General features: G+C 43.3%; 1 pseudogene; it reads left to right on the top strand.

Annotated features, from left to right (window-relative positions):
• The first annotated feature begins 739 nt into the window (after window positions 1-739).
• The window catches only part of LOC104989466, a 93,327-nt pseudogene continuing 70,739 nt past the window's right edge, over window positions 740-23,327 (top strand).

Below are 23,327 nucleotides of genomic sequence, written 5' to 3'. Positions count from 1 at the left end.
GCCTTTTCTGAGGGCAGCTGTCATTAGCTGCCCCACAGGCCTTTTGAATTGGAGGTGCCAGTCAGCACTGGTGGACAAGTGTAGTTATAGGAAATGTCCACAAGGCGGCAGCACTTCTTCACGTTCAACTGGTTGCACCTGCGCCCAGAGCCTTAGGGAAAGTTGGCTTCCTGGGCTGTGAATTACGGTGGGATGTGCCTGAGCAAACACCCAAGGACTTCAGTCTCCCTACTTCTTCTCCCTAAAGCTTCACTTCTCCCCTCCAGACTCATGCCTACCTTGGGTACCACTCCCTGCTGAGGTGCCTAGGAGGCTGCACACTCAGGAAGGAGACTTCAGCTGGGGACCCCAGCACCGGAGAGCTGGATACTTGGTGACTTTCCCCTGTATCCTCTGGATACAGGATATCCTGTATCCAGAGTCAGGCCACCATTTCTGGGGTTCACTAGGGTGTCTGGCTCCAGCCAGAGAAAACCAGACAGTACAGGCTTAAGAGGAGCCTCAGTGCAGGGTGCCCTGCGCGGCTGTGTCGGCCCCACCCCAGTGCAGCCCTGGGACTGAGTCTACTCAGGGTCCAGGGAGGGGATAGCAAGTCACAGGTCGGAGGGCATAAACTAACACTGTATTTCTTTCCTTTTGTCTCATGTCAGTGCTATGTTGAAGTCTAGTCAATTTGCAGTTTTGTGCTTGTCCTCAGTGAGCAACTGAGACTGGTTGCCCTACACAGCTTGTGTGAGTGATGCCAGGGAAACTTCTTAGTGACGCAGATTTGGAGTCAGATGCAGCCGTGGCATGAGTGGAGACGCCGCAAAAGCAAAATGAGAAGAAAGGTAAAAAAGAGAAGCCAAAATCTAGTAAGACTAAAGAGGAAGCAGAAGAAAAGTAAGAAATAATTTCTCCCAAAGCTAAAAAGGTTAAAAAGAAAGCAGAACTTTCTGAGGTTGATGTGAATTCTCCTAAATCTAAAAAGTCAAAAAAGAAAGAGGAGCCATCCTAAGATGACATTATTTCTCCTAAAACCAAAGTTCAAAAAAATTCAAAGGAGGCCTGTGAAAATACAATTGTTTCTCTTAAAACCAAAAAAGTTATAAAAAATGAAGAGCCTTCTGAGGAAGAATTGGGTGCACCCAAGCCCAAAAATATGAAGGAAGAAAAAGAAATAAATGGAGAAATTCGAGAGAAAAGCCCCAACCTCAAGAATGGATTCCCTGATTCTGGACCTGACTCCAACTCCAAGGAAGCTGCCAGTGAAGAAAACAGTGAGTTAGAGCAGGGAATGACTGTGGAGCAAAAAGAAGGAGCTTTCTCTAATTTTCCCGTATCTGAAGAAACTATTAAACTTCTCAAAGCCCATGGGGTGACCTTCCTGTTTCCTATACAAGCAAAGATGTTTCACTGTGTCTATAGTGGGAAGGATTTGATTGCACAGGCGCAGATAGGAACTGCAAAGACATTCTCTTTTGCTATCCCTTTGGTTGAGAAACTTCTTGGAGAACTGCAAGACTGGAAGAGAGGTCATGCCCCTCAGGTACCGGTTCTTGCTCCACAAGGGAGCTGGCAAGTCAAGTAAGCAGAGACTTCAGTGACATCACAACAAACCTGGCAGCGGCTTGTTTTCATGGTGAAATGTCGTATCAAAGACCACCTGCAGAATGGCAAGCTAGATCTCACCAAACTTAAGCATGTTATCCTGGCTGAAGTTGACCAGATGTTGGATATGGGCTTTCCTGATCAAGTGGAAGAGATTTTATGTGTGACATACAAGAAAGATTCAGAAGACAATCCCCAAACACTGCTTTTTTCTGCAACTTGCCCCTATTGGGTGTATAATGTTGCTACGAAATACATGAAATCTACATACGAACAAGTGGACCTGACTGGTAAAAAGACGCAGAAAACTGCAATAACTCTAGAGCATCTGGCTATCAAGTGCCACTGGGCTCAGAGGACATCAGTTACTGGAGATGTGGCTGAGTGTACAGTGGTTATCAAGGGTGCACTATCATATTTTGTGATATGAAGAAAGAAGCCCAGGAGTTGTCACAGAATGTGGCTGTAAGACAGGATGCCAGTCATTACACCAGACATTCCACAGAAGCCGAGGGAAATTGCCCTGAGAGGTTTTAGAAATGGTGATTTTGGAGTTTTGGTTGCAACCAATGTTCCTGCGCATGGGTTAGACATCCCCAAGGTTGATCTGGTTGTTCAGAGTTCTCCACCAAAGGTGTGGAATCCTACATTCGTCATTATGGGCAAATAGGTAGAGCGGAGAGGACCGGGGTTTGCATCTGCTTCTACCAGCACAAAGAAGAATACCAGTCAGCCCAAGTGGAGCAAAAAGCGGGAATTTTTTTTAATATAAATTTATTTATTTTAATTGGAGGCTAATTACTTTACAATATTGTATTGGTTTTGCCATACATCAACATGAATCTGCCACGGCTGTACACGTGTTCCCCATCCTGAACCCCCCTCCCACCTCCCTCCCCATCCCATCCCTCTGGGTCATCCCAGTGCACCAGCCCCAGGCATCCTGTATCATGCATCGAACCTGGACTGGAGATTCATTTCATATATGATATTATACATGTTTCAATGCCTTTCTCCCAAATCATCCCCCACTCCCTCTTCCACAGAGTCCAAAAGACTGTTCTATACATCTGTGTCTCTTTTGCTGTCTCGCATACAGGGTTATCGTTACCATCTTTCTAAATTCCATATAAATGCATTAGTATACTGTATTGGTGTTTTTCTTTCTGGCTTACTTCATTCTGTATAATAGGCTCCAGTTTCATCCACCTCATTAGAACTGATTCAAATGTATTCTTTTTAATAGCTGAGTAATACTTCATTATGTATATGTACCACAGCTTTCTTATCCATTCATCTGCTGATGGACATCTAGGTTATTCCATGTCCTGGCTGTTATAAACAGTGCTGCGATGAACATTGGGGTACACATGTCTCTTTCCCTTCTGGTTTCCTCGGTGTGTACGCCCAGCAGTGGGATTGCTGGATCATAAGGCAGTTCTGTTTCCAATTTTTTAAGGAATCTCCACACTGTTCTCCATAGTGGCTGTACTAGTTTGCATTCCCACCAACAGTGTAAGAGGGTTCCCTTTTCTCCACACCCTCTCCAGCATTTATTGCTTGTAGAGTTTTGGATAGCAGCCATTCTGACCGGCGTGAGATGGTACCTCTTTGTGGTTTTGATTTGCATTTCTCTGATAATGAGTGATGTTGAACATCTTTTCATGTGTTTGTTAGCCATCTGTAAGTCTTCTTTGGAGAAATGTCTGAAAAAGCAGGAATTAAATTTTAACAAATAGCTGTTCCTTCTGCAACAGAGGTAATAAAAGCTTCTAGCAAAGATGCCATCAGGCTCCTGGACTCTGTGCCTCCCACTGCGATTGGTCACTTCAAGCAGTCAGCCGAGAAGCTGACTTCGGAGAAGGGAGCTGTAGAAGCCCTGGCAGCAGCCCTGGCCCGCATTTCCGGTGCCACGTTGGTAGCCCAGCGCTCCTTGATCAACTCCGAAGCGGGCTCTGTGATTATGATCTTGTGGTGCTCAACTGAAATGCCAAACATTAGCTATGCTTGGAAAGAATTTAAAGAGCAGCTGGGTGAGGATATTGATTCCAAAGTGAAGGGAATGGTCTTTCTCAAAGGAAAGCAGGGTGTTTGCTTTGATATCCCTACTGCATCAGTAACAGAAGTACGGGAAAAGTGGCATGATTCAGGGCACTGGCAGCTTCTACCAGCACAGAAGCAACCAGAGCTAGATGGTCCACGGGAAGGATATTGCAACTTCCGAGGACAGTGATAAGGCCATTGAGGCTTCAGGGGACAGGCGAGGCCAACCAAGGTGTCAGGGGACAGCAGGAAAGAAGTAGAAGCTTCAGAGGACAGCGATCAGGAGGTGGCAACAAAAGTAACAGATTCCAAAACAAAGGCCAGAAGCAGAGTTTTAATAAAGCATTTGGACAGCAATTTGAAGTAGAAGATTTATTTGCCAAAAACAGAACTATGTTCAGCAACATGGAACAACATTATTATCAGCAACATTATTTTTCATACAAAGTTAAAAGCACATTGTATTTCCTTCCTGACCACTTGCCCAGTCCCCATCTCTTTGAGAGAGAAAAGCTTCATTTAAATTATTTCATCTGATTGATGACTGTCATTTATAACTTTATTGCTACTTGTGTATTGGGTATTCCTTTGGAAAAGGTGTATGGATTCATTACATATTCTGATGTATTGTCAATAGATTATAAGATAAAGTCAAGCATGTCTCTGCTGATACTTTTTAAGTTGAACTGTCTTTATACTTAGAAATGTCTCTTAATAGTAGGGTTCCTGGGAGAAGGCAATGGCACCCTACTCCAGTACTCTTGCCTGGAGAATCCCATGGGTGGAGGAGCCTGGTAGGCTACAGTCCATGGGGTCGCTAAGAGTTGGACACGACTGAGCGACTTCACTTTCACTTTTCACTTTCCTGCATTGGAGAAGGAAATGGCAAACCACTCCAGTATTCTTTCCTGGAGACTCCCAGGGACAGAGGAGCCTGTTGGGCTGCCGTCTGTGGGGTCGCACAGAGTCAGACACGACTGATGCAACTTAGCAGCAGCAGCAGCAGTAGGGTTCCCTGGTGGCTCAGATGGTAAAGACTGTCTGGCAATGCAGGATCCCTGGATCGGGAAGATCCCCTGGAGAAGGAAATGGCAACCCACTCCAGGAATCCTGCCTGTAGAATTCCATGGACAGAGGAGCCTAGCAGGCTCCAGTCCATGGGGTTGCAGAGAGTCAGGCATGACGGAGCAACTATCACTCAGTGAGCAATGGATTGATTTACTTATGACAGATACATACAGCATATTTGTACTTTTTAAAAAAATTTTTGCCATAGACTTTATTAAACAAAGTTCATAAACTTCTCTGTGCTGAATATCAGGTCCCTCTGGACTCTTCATTAGAAATACACATTTTTTGTACATGTGCAAGGAAAAGAAGGAGATAGTCCTTGTGGATTATCTATTACAGCCACAGATTTCTATGTATATGTTAGAGACAAATGTTTCTCTGTATATGAGCATAAACGGAAGAAAGTAAGGAAGGAGATAATCCTTGTGGGTTAGCTAATACAGATACAGATTTCTGTGTATACGTCAGTACTGACCTCCTAATTCATCCCTAGCCCTTTCCATTTTTTTCCCTGCAATTCTTTGTGTATGAATCTCTGAGTCTCCTTTTGTGTTGTAAATTACTTCCACTGTCTCTCTCTCTCTTTTTTTTTTTTTTTTTAACTTTGCCTGGAAGGGACATCATCTGCTATTTTCTTCCTCTGTTGCTAAATCCACTTCCTGTATGATCCTCCAAGGTCCATCCTTGTGGTGACCAGTGGCTTAATTTCGTAATTTCAGTGGCAATTTTTATATCTGAGTAACAGCCTATTGTATATATGTACCACGTTTCTTTAAGATTTACTCTGTCGGTGATACTTTATTGAGTCTGTGTCTTGGCTATTGGAAGTAGCATTGCGGTGAACGCTGTGGTGTGTGTGTCTTTTTGAATGATGATTCTCTCAGGATTTAGGTTCATGTGTGGGAAGTCCATATCCTAGGCTTAGTTTTCTGGAAAGTTTTTTTTTTTTTTTCTGGGATGGGGAAGCTGTCCTTTCTAGCAACTGTTGCCAATGTCCATTCCCACTAACTATGCAGGGAGGTTCCCTCTTCTCCCAGCTCTCTCCCACATTTATTATTTGTCAACTTGTGAAGATGACCATTCTGACAGGTGGGATTTGATTTTTTGTTGTCGTTTTAATCGGCATTCCTCCTGTAATATTTAGGGATGTGGAGCATCTTGTCCTGAGGCCATCTGGGTTTTTTTTTTCCTAAAGGATGTGAGGAAATTTTATATGTTACAAGATGCTTCTTGAAAGGCAGTTATGTTTGGAATTGATTTCTGCAATACCCACCCCAGGACCTTTCCAGGGGGCTGTGGTCATTAACAGCCACACAGGTGCCAGTAAACACCAGTGGGCAAGTTGTAGTTACAGGAAATGTCCAAATGGTGGCAGCACTTTGTCATGCCCAACTCTGGTTCCACCTGCAACCAGAGCCTTAGGGAAGGTTAACTTCCTGGGCTATAAATTTGAGTGGAATGTGACTGAGCAAACCCCAAAGGCCTTGAGTCTCACTGCTTCCCCCTAAAGCTTTACCCCTCCCCTCAAGGCTCATGCCTACCTGGGACATCACTCCCAGCTGAGGTGCCTAGGAGGCTGCACTCTCAGGAAGGAGGCTTCAACTGGGGACCCAGCACCAGGGCCCTGGATACTTGGTGACTTTAATCTTGCCCTCAAGGCCAGAGGTTCAGGCCACCATCAGTGGGTTGCACTAGGGATTCTGGTCCCAGCCAGAGAAAACCAGAGACAGTACAGGATTGAAACAGATCTCAATGCAGGGCATCCTGCCTGGCTGTCTAGCCCCCGCACTAGCCCAGCCCTGGAATTCAAGCCTAATCATGTTCTTGGAATCAAATAGCATCCTGAGTCCAGCAGGTGGGAGGGAATAAACTAGGCATTACTTTTCTTTCCTTTTCTTTAATCTCCTGCCAACACTATGTTGAAGTCTAGTTGATCTACAGTTTTGTGCTTGTCTTCAGTGTGTTGCTGGCCAAAAGCTTGGCCTCTCTGCCCACCGAAGCTGAATGAAAAATATGGAGACAGAGTTTGGAGGAAATAGAAAGGTGGCTTTAATTCTCAGCCGGCAGAGAGCGGAACGCAGTAGTCTCATGCCTCAAGAACTGCGCCCCCGCTCCACAAGGAGTCTAGGAGCTTACATAAGATGAGGGACAAAGGTATTAGGATCTTGATTTCTTCCTCGTGCATTGTTTTGTCGACTAAAAAATATAGTCACACCCTGAAAGTAGAGTTATTTTATTTGGTGTGAATGTTTAGGACTTCAAACCCAGGAGACAGCATCTCAGTAGCTCTGAGAAAACTGCTCCAAGGAGGCAGAGGGTGAGTCAGGCTATGTACAGGTTTGCAACACAGGGAGCAGGCAGTCTGCACATCAAAGATCAGGTATCAGGTTAAGGGATCTAGCATTCTGTGTCTGGGAGGTGCAGCCTCGGGGTCACTGCCTCCACTCCTTTCCCGTGACCTCAGCCGTCGGGGCCAGTCCCATCTCCTCGCCCACCTTGCTTCCTGCACCCCCAGCCCCTCAGCAGTCACCGGGGCGGGGGGAGGGGCAGCAGCAGCACCCCCTGGATCACAATCTGGGGAGCCCTCATTCACATTTGGGGGCCAGAAATCACTGATGGCGGTGACATTTCTTGTTCATTAATATGGCAGGAGATATTTTCATTTAACAATTTCAAAGACAGTCACAGGCTAGAGTCAGTAGCTCAGTCATTGAGTCTGGCCGTTCAGTGGCTCTGTGGCCTTCTTTCCGATGTGTAACACAAGGGCAAGGGTGTCGTAAGCAGATAGGGGATGTATTTAGCATAGAGTCTAAAGAAAACTGTGAACTGTAACGCCTGCAGAGTTAGGCTGCAGAAAAGCAAACTTACAGACATGCAGAGTTAGGAGCAGTTAAAGTAAAAAAAGTAGGACTGTTCAGGCCTGCTCACTGTTCTCTTCATCTTCTTTGTTCTCAGGAAGGGGAAAGAGAAAACTCACTCCTTTTTTTTTCCTTCCACTGCAACAAGTGTACAACAGACTGATTCAGTTATGACTTAATCATACAGCATATTTGTACTTTTTATTGATTCTTTTGCCATAGAGATTATTGAACAAGGTGGAGTAAAGTTCTCTATGTGAACATCAGGTCCCTGTGGAGGAACTATTAGAGATACAAATGTTTTTATATGTGCAAAAGGAAGGGAATATTCCTTGTGTATTATCTATTATAGTGACAGGTATTTATTTATATGTTAGATATAAGTATTTCTATGTATATGTAAATAGAAGAAAGGAAGGCAGGAGATAATCCTTGTGGATTAGCTAATACAGATACAGATTTCTGTGTTTACATTAGTACTGACCTCCTAATTCATCCCTAGCCCTTTTCTTTCTCTGGATTCTTTTTTTGTATTTGAAGCTCTGAGTCTCCTTTGGTGTTGTAAATTACTTCCAATGTATTTCTTTTTTTAAACTTTGCCTACAAAGGACATCATCTGCTATTTTCTTCCTCTGTTGCAGACTCCACTTAGTGTTTGATCCTCCAGGGTTCAACCTTGTGGTGACCAGTGGCATAATTTCATAATTTCAGTGGCAGTTTTCTTGTCTGAGTAATGGCCCATTGTATATATGTACCACATTTCTTTAAGATTTAGTCTGTCTATTGTAAGTAGCGGTACAATGAAGGGCGGGGGTTCACATGCCTGTTTGAATGGTGGTTTTCTCAGGACATTGACCAGGTGAGGGAATGTCAGATCCTAGGGTTAGCTGTCTCAAGGGGCAGTCTCTATCCCACCCTAGTCCTTCTTCCTTCCTTATTTATTATCTGTTTATCTTTTTTCCCCCAGTTTTGTGTTTCAATCCTTGCCAAATTTTAATGGAGCTGTTTGGTATAATTTGAGTATAGATCCTTTATCTGATATGTGTTTTGGAAATAGTCTCTTTCAGTTTGTGGTTCATTATTTGATTTTCTGAATAAGGTATTTCATAGAGTAAAAGTTTTTAATTTAATAAGTAATTTTATAATTTTTATTTTTTCTGAGTAAGTTTTTACTCATATGAAAGTGAGTAATTGTAAGGAAGTGAGTAATATGAATGTTATTAGTTGTATGAAAGTTATTAATTTTATGAAAATTATTCAATTTATGCCAGTTATTCAATTTATGAAAGTTATTTTTATGGAAGTTTTAATTTTATGGAATATTGATCTACATAGATATATATATATATATTTATCTACCGAGAGATATAAATATCTATGTACCCAGAGATGTTAAAATCTACACAGAGATATAAAAATTATATCTTGATAAAAATATCTATGTACGTATCTGTTTATATTCTTTGGCTAGGTGTGTTTTTCAGCCTTTACCAAATGTGAATGGGGCTGTTTGGTCTAATTTGAGTACAGATCCTTTATTTGATATGTGTTTTGGAAATGATTTCTTCCAGTATGTGGTTCATCTTTTGGTTTTCTGAATAAGGTGTCTCCTGGAATAGAAATTTTTAATTTTATAAATAATTTTATAATTTCAATATTATGAGGAAGTTTTTAATTTGATGAAGCAGTTTTTAATCTCACGAAGTTTAAATTTTCAGAAACTTATTCATTTTATGAACCTTTTTAATTCTTTGTTGCTGTTCAGTTGCTAAGTTGTGTCCAACTCTTTGTGACCCCATGGACTGCAGCACGCCAGTATTCTCTGTCCACTCTCTCCTGGAGTTTGCTAATTCATGTCCACTGAGTCAGTGATGCCATCCAACCATCAGATCCTCTGCCGCCCCCTTCTCCTCCTGCCCTCAATCTTTCCCAGAATCAGGGTCTTTTCAAATGAGTCAGTTTTTCACGTCAGGTGGCTGAAGTATTGGAGCTTCAACTGCAGCATCAGTCTTTCCAATGAATACTCAAGGTTGATTTCCCTTAGGATTGACTGGTTTGATCTCCAAGATGTCCAAGGAACTCTCAAGAGTCTTCTCTAGCACCACAGTTCAAAAGCATCAGTTCTGCAGTGCTCAGCCTTCTTTATGGTCCAGCTCTCATATGCATGCTACTGCTGCTGTTAAGTCACTTCAGTCGTGTCCGACTCTGTGAGACCCCAGAGACGGCAGCCCACCAGGCTCCCCCGTCCCTGGGATTCTCCAGGCAAGAACACTGGAGTGGGTTGCCATTTCCTTCTCCAATGCATGAAAGTGAAAAGTGAAAGTGAAGTCACACAGTCGTGTCCGATTCTTAGCGACCCCATGGACTGCAGCCTACCAGGCTCCTCCATCCATGGGATTTTCCAGGCAGGAGTACTGGTGTGGGGTGCCATTGCCTTCTGCATACATGACTACTGGAAAAACCATAGCTTTGATTATACAGACCTTTTTCAGCAAAGTGATGTCTGCTTTTTAACATTCTGTCTAGGTTTGTCATAGGTTTTTTTCAAAAGAACAAGTATCTTTTAATTTCATGCTGCAGTCACCATGAAATTTGAAGCACAGTGATTTTGGAGCCCAAGAAAAGAAAATCTGCCACTGTTTGCATTTTTCCCCATCTGTTTGCCATGATGTGATAGCACTGGATGCCATGATTTTAAGTTGAGTTTGAAGTCAGTTTTTTCACTCTCTCTTCCACCCTCATCAAGAGGCTCTTTAGTTCTTCTTAGTTTTCTGCCATTAGGGTGGTATCATCTGCATATCTGAGGCTGTTAATATTTCTCCCAGCTGTCTTGATTCCAGCTTATGATTCATCCAGCCAGGCATTTAGCAAGATGTACTCTGCATATGGCCCTTTATACAGTTCCTGAGGTTCTCACGGCAAGTATACTGGCGTGGTTTGCCATTCCCTCCTCTGGTGGATCATGTTTTGTCAGAACTCTCTGCTGTGACCCGTCCATCTTGGGTGGCCCTGCATGGCATGGCTCATAGCTTCACTGAGTTATGCAAGCCCCTTTGCCACAACAAGGCAGTGATCCACGAAAGGGATTCTTCATGTTGTTGACCCTTTTTCAACAACACAAGTGATGACTTTATACATGGACCTCACCAAATGGTCATTACTGATATCAAATTGATTACATTCTTTGTAGCTGAAGCTGGAGGAACTATAATCAGTCAGCAAAAACAAGACTTGGAGCTGACTATGGCTCATATCATCAGATTCTCACAGAAAAACTCAGGCTTAAAGTAAAGAAAACATGGGAAAAACACTAGACCAGCCAGGTATGACTTAAATCAAATGCCATACGGATTCACAGTAGAGGTAATGAATAGATTCAAGGGACTAGATCTAGAGTGTGCCTGAAAAACTATGGACAGAGGTCTGTAATATTGTACAGGAGGTGGCAAACAAAACCATCCCAAAGAAAAAGAAAAGCAAGAAGGCAAAGTGGTTATCCAAGGAGGCTTTACAAATAGTGGAAGAATGAAAAGAATCAAAAAGCAAGGGAGAGAGGGAAAGGTACATCCAACTAAACGCAGAGTTCCAAAGAACAGCTAGGAGAGACAAGAAGGCCTTCTTCAATGAACAGTGCATAAAGCTAGAATAAAAAACAGAAGGGGAGAGACTAGAAATCTCTTCAGGAAAATTGAAAACATCAAGGGAGCATTCCACCCAAAGATGGCATAATAAAGGATAAAAATGACAGAGAAGACAATGAAGATATCAAGAAGAGATGAATACATGGAAGAACTGTATAAAAAAGATCTTAATGAACTGCATTACCACGATGATGTGGTTAGTCACCCAGAGCCAGACATTTGGGAGTGTGAAGTCAAGTGGGCCTTAAGAAGCACTACTGTTAATAAAGCTAGTGGATGCAAAGAAATTCCAGCAGAATTATTCAAATTCCTAAAGGATGATGCCATCAAGATTTTGCATTCATTATATCAGCAAATCTGGAAACCTGGCAGTGGCCACAGGACTGGAAAAGGTCAATCCTCATCCCAGTTCCCAAGCAGGGTAGTACCAAAGAATGTGCTAACCACTGACAGTTGCACTCATCTCCCATGCTAGTAAGGTCATGCTTAAAATCTTGCATGCTAGGCTTCAGCATTATGTGAACCAAAAACTTCCAGATGTCCAAGCTGGGTTTAGAAATGGAGGAGAAACTAAAGATCAAATTGCCAACATTCACTGGATTATAGAGAAAGCAAGGGAATTTCAGGAAAACATCTATCTGTTTCATTGACAACACTAAAGCCTTTGACTATGTGGATCATGACAAACTATAGAAAGTTCTTAAAGAGATGGGAATACCAGACCATCTTATCTGTCTTCTGAGAAATCTGTGTGCAGGTCAAGAAGTAACATTTAGAACCCTGTATGGAACAACTGATTGGTTCAAGATTGAGAAAGGAATACGACAGCGCTGTCTGCTGTCACCCCATTTGTTTAACCTATACTTTAAGCACATCATGAAAAAGGCTGGGCTGGATGAGTTACAAGCTGAAATCAAGATAGGTGGGAAACACATCAACAGCCTCAGATATGGGGATGATACCACTCTAATGGCAGAATGTGAAGAGGAACTAAAGAGCTTCTTGCTGAGTGAAGGAGAGTGAATGAGCCAGCTTAAGACTAAATATTAAAGAAACTAAGATCATGGCTTCCGGCCTCATTACTGCATGGCAAATAGAAGGGATAATGTGGAAGTAGTGACAGATTTCCCCTTCTTGGGCTCCAAAATCACTGCGGTCAGTGACTGCAGCCATGAAATCAGACGATGATTGTTTTGGCAGGAAAGCAATGACTAACCTAGACAGTGTTGAAAAGCAGACACATTAACTCTGCCAACAAAGGTCCATATAGTCAAGGCTATGGTCTTCCCAGTGGTCACATACGGTTGTAACAGCTGGACTGTAAAGAAGGCAAAACGCCAAAGAATTGATGCCTTCAAACTGTGGTGTCCGAGAAGACTGTTGAAAGTCCCTTGGACAGCAAGGAGATCAAACCAGTCAATTTTAAAGGAGATCAACCCTGAATATTCACTGGAAGGACTGATGCTGAAGCTCCAGGATTTTGATTATCTGATACAAACAGATGACTCAATGGAAAAGTCCCTGATGCTGGGAAAGATTGAGGGTAGAAAGAGAAGAGGGTGTCAGAGGATGAGATAGCTGGATGGCATCACTGATGCAAAGAACATGAACTTGAGCAAACTCCAGGAGATGGTGAGGGGCAGGGAGGCCTGGTGAGCTGCAGTCCACAGGGTCACAAAGAGTCAGACACGACTGGCAACTGACGACAACAACACTGCATGTAAGTTAAATAAGCAGGGTGATAATATACAGCCTTGATGTACTCCTGTCCCAGTTGGAACCAGTCCATTGTTCCACGTCCCATTCTAACTGTTGCTTCTTGACTTGTATCCAGGTTTCTTAGGAGACAGGTAAGGTGGTCTAGTGTTACCATCTCTTTAAGAATTTTCCACAGTTTGTTGTGAGGCACACAATGAAAGGCTTTAATTGTTTGAAAATTTTTTATTTATGAAAATTTTAATTTTATGAAAGTTTTAAATTTTATATATAAAAATATATATCTCTATTTTCATGTATGAGATATGTACATATATTTTCATAAAAGATATACCAACATTTTCATATGACATACATATATATATTGCCATATATGAAATATATATAGAATATTACTTAGCAAAATAGCAAAATAAAAGTGGGAGATTTTTTAAAATAGAAGATTCCATTAGGAAACTAATTTTTATGAGAATTCTTTAAAAATCACATGAAGTAGTTTTCCTCTTAAGTTTTTCTTTACAAAGAATTTATCAGTTAAGTGTAGCCAATGAATCTAATTACAGGATCAGTTCAATCGCTCAGTCACGTCCGACTCTTTGCAACCCCATGGACTGCAGCATGCCAGGCTTCCCAGTCCATCACCAACACCTAGAGCTTACTCAAACTCATGTCCACTGAGTCGGTGATGCCATCCAACCATCTCATCCTCTGTCGTCCCCTTCTCCTCCTGCCCTCAATCTTTCCCAGCATCAGGGTCTTTTCTAACAAGTCAGTTCTTCACATCAGGTGGCCAAACTATTAGAGTTTCAGCTTCAGTCCTTCCAATGAACATTCAGGACTGATCTCCTTTAGGATTGACTGGTTGGATCTCCTTGTAGTCCAAGGGACTCTCCAGAGTCTTCTCCAGTACCACAGTTGAAAAGCATCAATTCCTCAGCACTCAGCTTTCTTTATAGTCCAACTCTCACATCCATACATGACTACTGGAAAAACCATAGCTCTGATTAGATGGACCTTTGTCAGCAATGTCTCTGCTTTTTAATATGCTGCCTAAGTTGGTCACAGCTTTTCTTCCAAGGAGCAAGCATCTCTTAATTTCATGGCTGCAGTCACCATATGATCCAGCAATCTCACTCCTAGCCATACATCCAGACAAAGCTATAATTTGAAAAGATACATGCAATATTCTAAAAGAATGTGTGCATACCAGCTGCATATCTGACAGGTAACCTTTACTCTCACATCTGAGATATCAAATTTGTCTTCACATATTGCCTGCTATGTGTAGACCCTTGGTTCACACTCTCTGTAACCACATACTGTCATAATTAAATCCTATTTGAATTTTAGCTTTATTTTTAGGATGTGCTTTCCCTCTAACAGCAGAGGAGCATTCCCTTTTCTCCAGACCATTTTTCCCTGGTATGACATTTCAACCCTCAAAAATGTTACCTGTTGATATGAATATCAATTTCATTCTAGCTCACTTTGAACAGAGAAGCAAAAAAATCAGGGGGCCTATGTTTTCTGTTTTCTTCATGGAGAAAAATGAAACTGTTAGAAGAAAAAGTACCTGCAGCTCATGTGCTCCTTCAATCACTAATTGTTGTCAGGGACTTTCTTTTCTTTTTAAGTGTGACCCTTCATTCATAATATAACAAATAACAGAATTAGACGAAAGTAGTTTGCAATGATGGCTTGCTGCTACCTAGAAAATCTGAAACAATGGAAACCACAAAGATGAGGGTGCCAAGCTTTTAAGAATATTTTAGGTTTGCAAGTAATAAGTAGTATGCTTGAAATTTCAACAATATATTTTTATACTGATAAAGAAAGTATTTTCCAAAAGACTTCCAGTGTGGTCACCTCCTGCTGGAAGCCTGGGATGCTGGAATCTGGCCACTTCCTGTCTGTCTTTACAGGACACTGGGCTGCACTCAGGAGTTCCTGGATCTCCCCTGGATCCTGACCATCATGTGACCAGAGAAATAGCTAACATTGTTGTCTTGCTTGTTGAAATGTGTAATGACACAGATCCTTTCAGTTTCCTGATGTGGGTGAAGTGTGGAGCCCAGTGATGATTTCTTCAAAAAATGTACATCCCAGCTCCCACACGAGGGTGAGTGCCGGGAGCCAGTGAGGCATTCCACTCGTGACAAAGGTCATGAGGAAGGAAGCTCGGCATATGCAAAGGCGGGATCGAGCCTCAGGAGTCCCCCTGGATATTCTCGAGCATCTACCCCCCAAAAAACCAGAGTCTGCCTACTTTATTGCTTTGTGCTCTCACCTCTGACTTTACTGGGGGCTGTCCCCCACCACCATCTCGCTCTCTCTGTCAAAGAGTTAACTTACAGCTCCAGTTAATAAAGTTCCTGGGCAATTAGGAGTGTTTAAATCCAAACCCCTCAGATAGCTCTCTAACTCGCCTGACAAGTTTACCGGGTCTCCTACAGCTATGCATACGATTGTTTACAGTCTCCCAGCCTCGAGAGGCACGGTAAGCTTAAGATATTCAAACAGCTTAGAGCCTCTCAGAGAGTTAGAAACTGTCAGAATAAAACTAGTAAAAGATTTCATTGATGAGCCAATGCTTTCTGCCAAGTTTTCATGTCCCCTGTATTGTATCCTTGAATACGTATTAATTAATATAGTTGGTATGTAGAAAAAATAAGTAGTGGCCTTGGTGTTAGCAACTTTAGACCCTTAAGGTAATAAATTCTTTCCTTTGTTGTAAACCCATTACACATCCGCCCTATAGGAATGCAATTTTATCTAACACCTTCGGAAGATGGCGCCAAACCTTAAAATAATTACTTTTAGAGAAAATAAGTCTTACGGTTGACAAACCTTTGTCAAGAGTCATAAAATGTTAATAGGCCTTCTGGCCAGAAGATTATGTAAATCACCTAAACCATTTGTATACGATAAATTTGCAGGAAAGAAACCCTGGTTTTTGATAAGGATCAAAGACTGCTGACTTTGCATCCCCTATTATCCTCTATGTGTAACTTGAGGTATAAAAGCCCTTGTTGAAAATAAAGCTACGGGCCTTGCTCACCAAGGCTTGGTCTCCCCATGTCATTCTTCCCCTCAATTTCCAGCTGAGTCTCCATCTGGAACGCTGAGGTCCTCTGCGACCATTTATTTGCCTGGGCTTCTAAGACCCACTCGAGAAGGTGTCTAAGGTGGGACACCTTCTGCTATTCGAGAGGGTGCCTGCGGTCTCCATGGTCAAAGCTAACCTGGTGTCACAGGTTATATTGATTTTCCGCATAAACCAAGCTACGCAGCTTCTTTTCTCCACTGAATTTTCCTACTGAGCTATCCTCATCCTATTACTGTTTATATCTCTAATTAACACTTGAATAGGTCGCCTAAGCCGTCTCTCCTTCGAATACCCTGGATCAGCCGGGGCTGGACCTCGGCAGGTGAGCCCCCTGTTCAACAGTGAGAACCCTTGCATGTGTGTGACCTGTGTCTCCGGGGAGACCAAGTTTGAACCTGACCAAGTTCTGTCTACATGGTAGGTTTAGACCTCTCCAAGTCCTATCAACACTGATGATGTTTAGATGAGACCGTGCGCTTTCTGCAATGAGAACATTTAGCCCTGACTGTTCCGTGTGCACTAAAACATGGAGACCCGGGTAGAGACCAGGCCTGGCCTCTGTCTGGGAAACTCCGTGCCTGCGTCTGAGCATCAGTGCTCAGATGTCTGGGCTCTGGGGCTGGGCAGGCTTCTCTGGTGACCGTGCTCTCCTTTGAGTGGGGTTCCATGGCCCTCCCAGGGGTCAGTGCTGCGGTCAGGCTCCCAGTCTTTCTCTCCCAGATTTACCTTCCCTGGGGCTCATGGAGACCCCTCAGGTGGGCTACCTGGTAATCATTCCAATTTTTCAGCACATTCAGGTTGAGTAGGGAGGCAGGTTCACCTGGCGAGTTGATTCCAGGGCACAGGGATCGGGCAAAAAGTCAATGGGCAGCAGGTGAGGTTGCGGCTGTGACCTCCTTCCAGTCGACTCTCTCCTCCGAAGAGAACAGAGCTGCCCCTCATCTTTCAGCCCAGCTCTCCTGTTTTCTCAGCACCTTAGTGGGACAAGAAAGACAGAGCCTGCCAGAACCAAGGTAGAGTGTTCACCTCTGGCATGAGCTTTCAAAGCAGCAAAAATCACACAGAACCAAAGTGAAAACAGGAGGGGCTTGACTTCTCATGGACAACTGAGGGACGAGGAGATGGTCCCTACACTTCTTTCTAGGGTCTCAGTGTCCTGGCTTGTTCACACATTGGGGCTCGGCTGACCACAGCCATGGTGTCCTGACCGAGGGGACATGTGACCCCAGGTGGGGGGACTGGGCACTGTGTGAGTCTCACCCTGTCTGCATGGGTCAGGATCACGTGTATGGGGAGACCACACGAGCGCTTCACTTGTGTTTAGGAATTAATGCTTCCCCGTATTCATTTTATACAGGTCTGTGCCTGTCTGCCTCTCTACCCCCGCAAGGTTCACCCTTCCTGGGGCTCCTGGAGACGCCTCAGGTAGATGTGTCTACCTGGTAATTATTCCAATTTTCCAGCATGAGCATGGCGGGAAGGGAGGCAGGTTCACCTGGTGAGTTGATTGCAGGGCACATGGATCAGGCAAAAAGCCAAAGGGCAGCAGGTGAGGTTGCTGCTGTGATCTCATTCCAGTCGACCGTCCCTCCTCAGCAGAGACCAGACCTGCCCCTCATCTCCCAGCCCTGTGTCTGGCATGTTTTCTCAACACCTCAGTGGAACAAGAAAGGACCGAGCCTGCCAGAACCAAGGTAGTGTGTTCAACATTATCATGACAGCTGTAAAAACTGTTAATATCACACAGAACCAAAGGGAAGAGAGGAGGACTTCTCTGGGACAGTGTGGGGAGAGGAGACCAACCCTACCTCTTTCTATCATCCCAGGGGGTTACAGGAGCCCACTCGCTTCTGCCTTAGGGGCCCAAACAGCAGAGCCCTGGGGTCCTAACCAAAGGTCGTGGGCCCAGGCGCAGGGTCTGGGGATTGTGTGGCTCTCAGCCCATCCACATGGGTCAGGATCCTGTGTACTCAGAGACCACATACCTGGTCTTTACCTGCAGTGTGTCTTGTCCTGTCTGAGATTCCCAACGTCTGCATTGTGAGTGCTGCCCTGATTAACCTGTGGTCCTTCTTCTTCACCTTGTCGCGTTCATAAGAGGTCAGGCACCTTTAAGTGGCTTGCTGCTCTTTGTTCTGCTGAGTGAAAACCTTTGGAGGTGTCATATTAATATCATAACACATCCCATATCCAATTCATAGGGTCACCACTGTCTGGTTCCCCCTACACCAAGCTCAGGTAATGTAATTGTTATTTGGTATTGGAGTGAGTTGCTTTCTGATGTTTTTGTTTGTTTTGGATGTACATGAACTTGATTCAGTTACACAGACATATATATATTCTTTTATTTTTTCCCTCATATATGTTATTACAATTTTTTCAGTACAGTTTCTTGTTCTATTCAGAAAACTTAATATATTATCAACTTGATATATATTAGTGTGTATATTTTCATCCCAAACTCTCTTCTAACTTTCTTTCGATAATTGGAATTTGGTTTTCTCAGGCTGTGAGTCTGTTTGGTACATTAGTTCACCGGTATGAATTTATATATTCCACCTGCACATGTCACATATTTGTCTCTCTCTCTGACTTCCCTCGCATAGAATTACAATTTCTTGGTTCATCCATGCCACTGCCAATATCAGCATTTCGTTCTGCTTTATGGCTCAGTCACATTCCAGTGTATAATGTACCACACAGTCTTCATACTTCTGTCAGCGGACACGTTGGTGGATTCTGTCTTGGCTGTTGTAAATAGTGCTGCCCTGAATATCAAGGTGCATGTGTCATTTTGAATGAAGATTTTTTTCCTGAACCTAAGTCCAGGAATGAGATTGCAGGATCATATGATACCTCTACGTTTAGTGTTTCAAGGAAACTCCATGCTGTTTTTCACAGTAGCTTCACCATTTACATTCCCACCAAGATGGTAGGAGGATTCCTTTTTCCATATGTTCTCTACATTATTTATTCTTCGTAGATCTTTTCAATGATGGCCATTGTGACCCGTGTAAGGTGATACCTTATTGGAGTTTTGATTGGCATTGATTTAATGATTATTTATAAGGAGTATCTTTGCATGTGCTTTTATTATTTTACACATTGTGAGTACAGTTAACCTCTTGGCTTCTAGAAACCTGGCCCTGTTTGGAATTCTTTTGCGATGACTTACCCCAGGACATTTCCTGAGGGCAGGTGTCATTTAAAGCCCTAAGGAACTTTGAAGAGCCCTGCACCACCTGTTTTACGGCTTCCCTCTTGGCTCAGTGGTAAGGGATCCGCCTACAATGCAGGACACTTGCAGGAGACATGGATTTGATCCCTGGGTGGAAGATCACCTGGAGAAGGAAATGGCAATCGATTCCAGTATTCTTGCCTGGAAAATCCCATGAACACAGGAGCCTGGCAGGCCACAGTCCATGGAGTTGTAGAGTCAGATACAATTGAGTGACTAAACAACAGCACCTGTTGTAATGTGTACATGTTGATCTGAACCAGCTAATTACTCCCTGCCCCCAGCCACATTTCTTTTTTGGTAAACATCAATTTCTTTTCTTAGTCGGTTAACCGGAGAAGGCAATGGCAACCCACTCCAGCACTCTTGCCTGGAAAATCCCATGGACGGAGGAGCCTGGTAGGCTGTAGTCCATGGGGTCACAAAGAGTCAGACACTTACTGAGCGACTTCACTTTCACTTTCATGCATTGGAGAAGGAAATGGCAACCCACTCCAGCGTTCTTGCCTGAAGAATACCAGGGACGGGGGAGCCTGGTGGGCTGCCGTCTGTGGGGTCTCACAGAGTCGGACACGACTGAAGCGACTTAGCCGCAGCAGCAGCAGCAGCAGTCGGTTAACCTGTTTCTCTTTTGTAATGAAGTTCATTTGTATCCATTTCTAGATTCCACCAGAAGTGATATCCTATGATACTTGTCTTTCCCTGTCTCACTTCACTTAGTATGATCACCTCTGGTTTTTTCCCTGTAACTGGAAATGTCATTGTTTCATCCCTTATTTCTGAGTTATATTGTGTTGTGTATATGTACCCCATCTTCTGTATCCATTCATCTGTCTTCATACACTTAAGTTGCTTCTGTGTCTTTGCTACTGTACCTAGTGCTGCCATGATCTTTGGGATGCACGTGTCTTTTTTTTTTTTTCAGTTTCTTTTTTTTAAAATAAATTTATTTATTTTAATTAGAAGCTAATTAATGCACGTGTCTTTTTAAATTTTGGTTTCCTCTGGATCTACACCTATGTATGGTATTGCTGGATCACTTGGTACTTCTATGCTTAGTTTTCTAAGAACCACAATACTCTCCCTGGTGGGTGTACTAATTTACACTCCCACCAACAGTGTAGGAGGGTTCCCTTCTCTCCTCAGCCTCTGCAGAATTGACTGTTGTAGGATTTTTGATATGGCCACTTTGATCAATGTGAGGTGATACCTCACTGTATATTTGACTTGCTTTTCTCTAAGAACTCGTGAGGCTGAGCATCTTTTATGTGCTTTATAGCCATCTCTACGCCTTCTTTGGAGAAATGTGCATTTAGACCTTTGGTTGATTTTTTATTGGATTGTTTGTTTTTTGATATTGCACCATACACATTGTTTGTATGTGTTGGAGATAAACTCCTTGTGGGTATCTTTGTTTACAAGAATTTTTTCCATTCTGAGGGTTGTCTTTTTTCTTTCACTTGTGATTTCCTTTGCTGTGCAATTGCTTTTTAACATTTATTAGGTCTCATTTTGGAGAAGGCAGTGGCACCCCACTCCAGTACTCTTGCTTGGAAAATCCCATGGATGGAGGAGCCTGGTAGGCTGCAATCCATGGGGTCGCTAAGAGTCGGACTCAACTGAGAGACTTCACTTTCACTTTTCACTTTCACGCATTGGAGAAGGAAATGGCAACCCACTCCAGTGTTCTTGCCTGGAGAATCCAAGGGACAGGGGAGCCTGGTGGGCTGCCGTCTCTGGGGTCGCACAGAGTTGGACACGACTGAAGTGACTTAGCAGAAGCAGCAGCAGCAGGTCTCATTTGTTTATTTTTCATGATTCTGAGCGATGGATCACAAATGCTACATTTCATGTCAAAGTGTGTTCTAATTTTTTCTTCAATAGTTTCACATTATCTGTCCTTTTATTTAGATCTTTAATCTATTTGCAGTTTATTTTTGTGTATGGTGTTAGGTTGTAGTCTAATTTCATTCTCATTTTCATGCAAAGGAACCTGCCCCGTGTCCTCCACAATTTCCATTCCCAGCATCAGTGTAGGAGGGTTCCCTGTGCTCTACACCCTCTCCAGCATTTATTGTTTGTAGAATTTCTGCCTATGGCCATTCTGATAAGTGTGAGGTGATAACTCATTGAAGTTTTGATTTGCCTTTCTCTCATATTTAGTGATGTTGACATCTTTTCATGTGTTTTTTTTTAAACAATGAGAGTTAAACTTACTTATTCAAGTTGGCTTCTTGAATAAATATTCAAAACATCTTCCCTGTTTTGAATATTTTTCCAATGACCTCCCCTAGGACATTTCTTGAGGGCAAGTATTTTTCACTTACAGCCCTGCAGGCCTTGGGAACAGTAAGTGCCCATGAGCAATGGTTTCAAAGTTGTTGTTATGGGAAATGGCCACAAGGTGGCAGCGTGTCTTTATGCCCAATTCTGATTACTGGGGGAACCAGAGCCTTGGGGAAAGTCTGGTTCCTGGACTGTTAGAATGGAAGGTGCCAGAAGAAGCACCTAAGGCTTGTGTACCATTCTTCTTCCTTCCTAACCGCATCCCCTGGACACATCCCAGTTCCTGCAACACCACTCTGGGGAGGGTGCTTTCATAGGTAGATGGCAGGACCCTAAGGAAGGAGGCTGGAGGTGGGAACCTGACCACCAGAAGACAGGAGCCCACAGGCTTTTCAAAGCTCTTTCAGCCCAGAGGTTCCACATCCTTTGGGTGCAGTAGGCGTAGTTTCACAGCAGGGGGGTCCTCCTGGATCTGGAGGTTGTGGGCCCGTGCAGAAAACAGGCTCAACAGGTCCATGGGGCAGGGCTCATTGGCTGGCACACCTCCCAGCTCCGTCAGCCCCATGACAGTCCATCCTTGGGAAACAAGCCTGCCCAGGCTTCAGGAATGTGACAGCAGCCCAGGTCACCAAGGCCTGAGGGGAATAGAGTCAGCATCTTTTGTTGTTTATTCTGTTTTCATCCTGTCATTTGAACGCTCCGCTTTCATTCAAACTTTGTCCCATTTTTTTTCTCGTGGTGTATGTATTTTTGATACTGAGTGGCAGGGGCTGTTTGTATATTTTGGAGATGAATTCCTTATGTTCATGTTTCATTCTTTATTTCCTTTGGTATTCAAGTGCTTTTAAAGCTAATCAGCCCCTTTTTCTGGTTTGTAGTCTATTGTTCATTATCCTAAGATATGGATCCACAAAGAATTTGCTGTAATATATGTCAAATCATGTGCTGTTTATATTTTTCTCAAGAAGTTCACAAAAAATAAAAGTAGGCATTGTAAAAAAAAAAAAAAAAGAATTTCACAGTATCCGTCCTTACATTTAAATATACTTCACTTAAGTCGCCCAGTCGTGTCCAACACTTTGTGACCCCATGAACTGCAGCACGCCAGGGCTCCCTGTCCATCACCAACCCTTGGAGTTTACCCAAACCCATGTCCATAGATACCATCCAACCATCTCATCCTCTGTTGTCCCCTTCTCCTCCTGCCCTCAATCTTTCACAGCATCAGGGTCTTTTCAAATGAGTCAGCTCTTTGTATCAGGTGGCCAAAGTATTGGAGTTTCAGCTTCAACATCAGTCCTTCCAACGAACACCCAGGACTGATCTCCTTTAGGATGGACTGGTTGGATCTCCTTGCAGTCCAAGGGACTCTCAAGAGTCTTCTCCAACCCCACAGTTCAAAAGCATCAATTCTTCTGCGCTCAGCTTTCTTCACAGTCCAACTCTCACATCCATACATGACTACTGGAAAAACCGTAGCCTTGACTAGACAGACCTTTGTTGGTAAAGTAACGTCTCTGCTTTTTAACAATGCTGTCTAGGTTGTTCATAACTTTCCTTCCAAGGAGTAAGTGTCTTTTAATTTCATGGCTTCAGTCACCATCTGCAGTGATTTTGGAGCCCAGAAAAATAAAGTCAGCCACTGTTTCCCCATCTATTAGCCAGGAAGTGATGGGACCAATGCCATGATCTTTGTCTTCTGAATGTTGAGCTTTAAGCCAACTTTTTCACTCTCCTCTTTCACTTTCATCAAGAGGCTCTTTAGTTCTTCTTCACTT

The sequence above is a fragment of the Bison bison genome, unplaced genomic scaffold (genome assembly GCF_000754665.1).
Source record: "Bison bison bison isolate TAMUID 2011002044 unplaced genomic scaffold, Bison_UMD1.0 scf7180017864155, whole genome shotgun sequence".
Classification (NCBI taxonomy): domain Eukaryota; kingdom Metazoa; phylum Chordata; class Mammalia; order Artiodactyla; family Bovidae; genus Bison; species Bison bison.
This window is presented reverse-complemented; position numbering and strand designations above follow the sequence as displayed.